The sequence below is a fragment of the Danio rerio genome, chromosome 4 (genome assembly GCF_049306965.1).
Source record: "Danio rerio strain Tuebingen ecotype United States chromosome 4, GRCz12tu, whole genome shotgun sequence".
NCBI classification, from domain to species: domain Eukaryota; kingdom Metazoa; phylum Chordata; class Actinopteri; order Cypriniformes; family Danionidae; genus Danio; species Danio rerio.
The window spans coordinates 41333580-41339636 of NC_133179.1; the positions used below are offsets into that span (position 1 = coordinate 41333580).

General features: G+C 40.8%; 2 non-coding genes across 2 annotated transcripts; both read right to left on the reverse strand.

Moving 5' to 3' along the window:
* Nucleotides 1–1165: 1165 nt before the first annotated feature.
* On the reverse strand, nucleotides 1166–1238 carry trnav-cac (transfer RNA valine (anticodon CAC)). Its single transcript has one exon. It is a non-coding gene; the product is annotated as a tRNA-Val (tRNA).
* A 104-nt stretch (nucleotides 1239–1342) lies between these two features.
* Nucleotides 1343–1415, reverse strand: trnav-aac (transfer RNA valine (anticodon AAC)). Its single transcript has one exon. It is a non-coding gene; the product is annotated as a tRNA-Val (tRNA).
* Nucleotides 1416–6057: the final 4642 nt, after the last annotated feature.

Sequence of the window (6057 nt, forward strand, 5' to 3'; positions counted from 1 at the left end):
TTTGTAAAATATTGATAGACAACCCTTCAGCAGCTGGCGTTCAGGTCGCAGTCTCCCCTGGAGGCGTGGGTTCGAATCCCACTTCTGACAAACCGAGCCTGCGGCAGTGCGCTCAGGCTGAAGTCTTTAACTCTCTGCCACCATGTCCGAATGATACAGTAACACTGACAAAGCGCCGCATCACGCGGGCTTTAATGCAAGTGCACCGAAAGGGGATCAAAAGAATTGTCCTGGGATGGCATTGATTTTTAAGGTTTGCAGGGCATTTTTTCGTCAAATCCTCGTACAACGTCAAGTCATGACATTTGACAGATCCACGACCTTGTATCGTTGATCATCCAGTGAGCAGAGAGCCAATGGAGAATGTGCGTAAAAGCAAATCTGAACGTTTCCGCCCAGTTTCTAACAGGAGACCCTCCGCTTGTAAAGCCATCGTGATAGCCACAGGAGCCTCCGGTTAGGGTGAGAGCACTGTCTTGTGGTGCCATCGCAGAGAGACTGAAAGTCACTTTCCGCAATGTTTTCATTCAATGTTCTACGCTGGTAGAATCACCTTCCCATTCCCACTCGGATTACGGATACACTGGTATCCTTCAAACGACAGCTAACACCCATCTCTTCAGAGTACACCCGAACCCCGGTGAATATCCCTCTCTCTAAAGAAAACGAAACTCCTACTCCAGCACTAAATTCTCTGAGCACAAACAAATTACTTGGAATAAATAGCCCTTTTTCGTATGCATTGCCTCGTCTTGTTGAAGACCTCCACTATTGTATGTCGCTTTGGACAAAAGTGTTCGCTAATTGTATGCTTCCGCCCAGTTTCGAACAGGAGACCTTTAGCGTGTAATGCAAACATGATAAACACTACACTACGGAAACCAATAGGTCAGTGCTGCTTCAAGTATTTATAGACTTTTTTTATAGAGCTGTCTTGTACGGTCTGCACCGTGGAGGGCCAGCAAACGCACTGGCCACCTGCTCATGCACAACATAAAGCTAAAAGAAATCAGATTCTACGCAAGTTTGCGACACCGCGAGGGGAGGTAAACACTAAGTTAAATTCAAACTTCTAGCCTCACACTGCTCTGCAGAAAGAATGTTTTCAGTGAACGTCAGTACTCAACAGAAGCCTGATTTGACTATTGTCATGACAGCCAGAGGTTGTTTCCGCCCAGTTTCGAACTGGAGACCTTTCGCGTGTGAGGCGAACGTGAAAACCACTACACTACGGAAACCTACAGGCACAATAAGTAGATAAGCCTTTTTGATTGGGTGCCTGTCGATGATCATTGCTGGTGCGGCAGTGGATGCTATTATTTTCTCGCCAAAAGAAGAACACTGTTTCTGCTCGGTTTCAAACCGAGGACCTTTCGCGTGTTAGGCGAACGTGATGACCACTACACTACAGAAACCCCACAAGCATTTTCACCAGCGATGTTAGGCCTGCAAGGATAAAACAAGGTGTACGCGTTTGTCAATCAAGCGGACAAAGCCAACTCGGTGTGACAAGCTCCCTGCAGGTATTAGGGCCAATTTACAATCCGGGCCCAACACAGCTGTACAGGTCCTTGCGAAATGTCCCCTTTCGTCACATTTGAAGCACCTGAATTCTGGGCGTTCCTTCATCACATTTTCTGAGCTCATGCATAGTTGACAGGTTTTTACCTGATTGGTGTGCATGACTCTAAAGTGCTGTGGCCCTTCAGCCGTCTCGATTTTGGTACTGTATGGTAAGGAGACCGTCTCTTCTGGAAATCTGTTTTTTACAAACCTTGTTCCATCTTCTATGTTTGTGCCTGGATACAATCTTCTTTTAATTTTAGATATGGGGAAAACTCCCTATCCCTCTAGCTTGCTTAAAATTTCTTCATCAGCTAGGTAAACAGGCAGATGCTTGAACGAAACAACATAGTCTGTGTTTTGTAATGTCCGTACTTCAGATTTCACTCCTTTAATTGTCAATCCATTGTCTATAAAAATTTTGGTGTCATCTTCAGTCTCCATTGTTACTTCATACTCCCTTGTTTGTTTGAGTCTCACCGCCAGAATTCTTCCTTCTCCAATCAGCTCCGTGACTGCTTTGATTATATCAAATCTTCTTGCACCTTTTACATTTCTACGTCTACAGTTACTGTTGCTTTCTTTGTGCATACTCTTCTTTGTATCTCTTGCTTATCCTTACCTTTTCACCTCTTCGTTGGCCGGGCTCTTCATTTTATTTATCTCTTTGTCTGTTGTCAAGTCCATTTTCTTTATCTCTTCGTCTATTATCCAGCCCATTTTCTTTATCCTTTCGTGCAAGTCTCTCCATTTCCATGTCGTTGCCGGGTAATCTGTCCATGATTAAAAATAAAACACACAACATAACCACCCTCAAGTCAGCAAAATGCTGCTGTTAGGTGGTTTTTAAAGACAAAAACAAAACAAACCAACAAAGACGCTCAAGTTCAATAAACAAAAAGGTAGACAAACAAAATGGGGAGAGCCTTTCTCTCCTTACTGCTGCCAACTCACTTCCTGTTTGCTCTATAGCGCCCTCAGGGTGGTGTGGCCGTAAGCAATGACAGCTGTCAAGTGTTGGCTATTGAAACCAGGCGCAGCCCCAGGAGGCGAGCACAGCTTAGCTGCCTGCTACGCAAATGAGCTGGGCAAGCTGTGAAACACCACATTCCATGTCACGGTACTGCGCTGTGGCTCCCAGGAGACAGCTCCTGCCAAGCTTGCATGTCAGGATGGCCGAGCAGTCTAAGGCGCTGCATTCAAGCTGGGGAACAATCGTCCGACAAAGATGGGGAAGAAGGGAAGAAGATGGGGAAAAAATTAAAGAAAAGATAGGGCGTATTCTAAGTTTCCCAGACATTCCTTCCCTGCATCTGCTTTATGTCACGTGTTTGTGATACTGTTCTAAGTAAAAACAATGTATTTTGAATTGCATTGATTTCTATTGCAGGTGCTCAACAAGACCGGGGTTCGAATCCAGCTAAAGACGCTTTATTGTTATTTGTTTCTTATTATTCAATAAACTGTTTGAATGTATAATGCTCCAAGGTAAAGGTATGACGTAACACTTTGTTGTTGTGTTTTTTATATTTTTTCATGAAAAATAAAGCATACTACTTAATGTGTTATTATGTAGTATTTGTTGTAGCATTGTTATGCTTCTGGATATTATTGTTCTGTATTTTGACGTACAAATGATCTACAGAAATGTCATAGAACTACAGTGTATATGGAGTTAAAAGTCAAGAAATCACAGCCCTAGACCGACAAGTTGAGTCACTTCCTTGCTTATAAATTGTTTTTTTTTTTAATCCAGCAGCTTCAGTGAGGTAAATTGATCTTATCCATTTCACAGATTTAAGCTGCATGGCAAAAACACACATAACATTATGTAAGTCATTGGTCTAGGAGGATCGTGATAGCATCAAATAGCTATCCTCAGCGCATAGTATCAGTACCACTCCCTAAATAGGTCTTATTCATTTCACTGATTTGAAGCTGCAAGGAAAGAAGGAAAAGGTTGCACTGAAATTTGAACTCGGACCACTGGATTCCAGAAGTCCAGAGTGCTAACCATTACACCATAGAATCAAGATCTTAATTAGAGTATATCTAATGCTTGCAAACTGGCATTGAAACAGGCCAGTTTCTGTGAACACTATGATGTCCCTCAAAACAGCAGAGAACTACAAGGGCTCATCCGGGATTTGAACCCAGGACCTCTTGCACCCTAAGCAAGAATCATACCCCTAAACCAACAAGCCACAAAAGTTCAAGCATTTCACAAGGCATCAAAATCAACAGATGGTCATAAATCCTTATTTAACCCTTAAAGACAGAGACAGCCACCCACGGCTAAAAATAAGTATTGTTCTTAAATGTTTAATAACTTTTGATCTTCTGATCCGATCCGCACAATTTAAAGATTGGCATAAAGAAGAGAGTATTGCAATTTTGTAATACATTACATTCACAGACCTTCAGAGTCTCCGGAATCAGTGTGGTTACATCATCAAATTTTGACAGCGCTGATTTGACAAAGAAACACTTGTGGCTTGTCTCAAGACAAACTAGACATGATGCTTTGATGCATTGTCCATCCTCCATGCCCAGATTGGTTCAAACTTGCTCTCTCTCAACCAATAAGCATGGGTTTCGCTTTGTGGACCAGTAATCAGCAATTTGAACAACCCGAAATGAGAAATAGGCTGTACATTTACGCACAGTTAAATGAAATTCAAAAAAAAAGTTTTGCTTGAAATAATTCTCATACTAAGTACTTTTGCATGCACAACAGCACAAAAACATGACAAAACAGTGACACAGCAAAGATGAAAAGATGAAGTGCTGGTCTTGCTGTTTTCAAAGGACGCAAATGGCGGTGTGGCTTTTTGTCTGCAACGCAAAAGTTGATAAGCCGCAGGGTTAACACCATATGCTGGCACATAAAACCAAAGGATGGTCCATATTGAATCTAGTTTAGTTATATAACTATTTATAGTATAGTAAATATTTATATCTAAGTTTTTACTGAGGATTTGCACCATGTTTATTTGAACTTTGACACATTATTTATAATTTTCTTATTTTTTATTTGTTTATTGTAAGTAGTGTTGTTTATGGTAACGGAATATATATTATTTGGAAAAAGTCAAACTTGCTTCAGTGTTCTGTTATTTTGTAACAATCTTTCTGTTTAGTTCATTCCCAGAACTTTTGGGCAAATATGTTGTCAGTAAATAAATGCACTATTTTTTTTTCCCAATGAAAAACGCCTTAGAATAAAATTGAAATAAATTGCTATAACTTGCTCAGGGAAAAGTGGATGTAGACACAATTTATTTTGGAAGTATAAAATATGGTAGTGTGTATTTCTAAAGAAAAAAAAAAAAAACTTCATGAGGTTTTGTTTGTAATGACTAGAAAATGCCAATTTTTTAAAAAACATTTTTCTTAAAATTCTGGAATATTTTCTGTCTGTTCATATGTTTTTGGACCAAAAAAGTTTTAGACTGGACCTTTAAAGGGTCACGAAACACCAAAACACATTTTTTGAGCTGTTGACAGTCGTATATGTGTCCCACACTGCTAAAAACACTATTAGGACACCTATATTTCACTAAAAAGTGTAAATTGGTTGCTTTTGCGTTATTTCAAGCAAATTCGTACTTCCTGTTTGAAACGAATTTTTGAAGCTGCGTCACGGTCATGACATAATAGCGTGTATTCCAGCGTGCAGACTGGGCGTCTGTGCCAGAGTGTGTCTTATTACGTCTTACAGTGTGTTGCATTAATGCTTGAGTAAGGCTTGGTTCAAACCAATCAGCGCGCTCTATTGTGCAACTTCATTAATATTCATTAGTGTCACCGTGTTTACACCACAGAGATGCCACGTTGTGTTGGCAAAACAAGCGTGAAGTGTTGCTTTTATAGTTTGCTGCCATTAAGTTTCGTTTTCATTTTCTCTCTGTGAGAGCTCATATGGATCACGTGTGGATTAACAGTGTACGCTCGACAGTGTACGCTTGTTGTACGCTCGACAACAATAACTTATGTGTCTAAGGAGGATTATTGTTTACCTGAGTGCTGTTCTCATCTGCAAACGCTGAGATCTGGATTCGCTTGTAGTATTCTCTTCATAAAGACGCGGCTCTAGTTGCTGGTGATTGTCCTGTCTCTACAGATTTGGTAGAGTGTGCATCTAAGTTTCCGGAAAATACAGAGTTTTTTTTTCTCTCATTCGCCGTGCAGTATGAAACATTGCATGAAAAATACACGCTTAGAGCAGATCCTCGAATCAAACATCTCATTTGTCGCAAGGGGCATGAATGAATTCCCTGAATGAAAGAGCCAAACTGCAGTTAAAGTCCAACATTTAATAATTTGGCAAATAATTCGACTACAGATGTCCATGTAGGTTAAACACCATCACTTTCTCCTGTATGTATTTTGACTGAAACTCACGCGTGCCCAAATAGACACTTCCACACCCTCCCAATTTAGTTCCTCCGACACTCCCCCCTAAACAGAGCTGGACACGCCCACTTTTCTGAC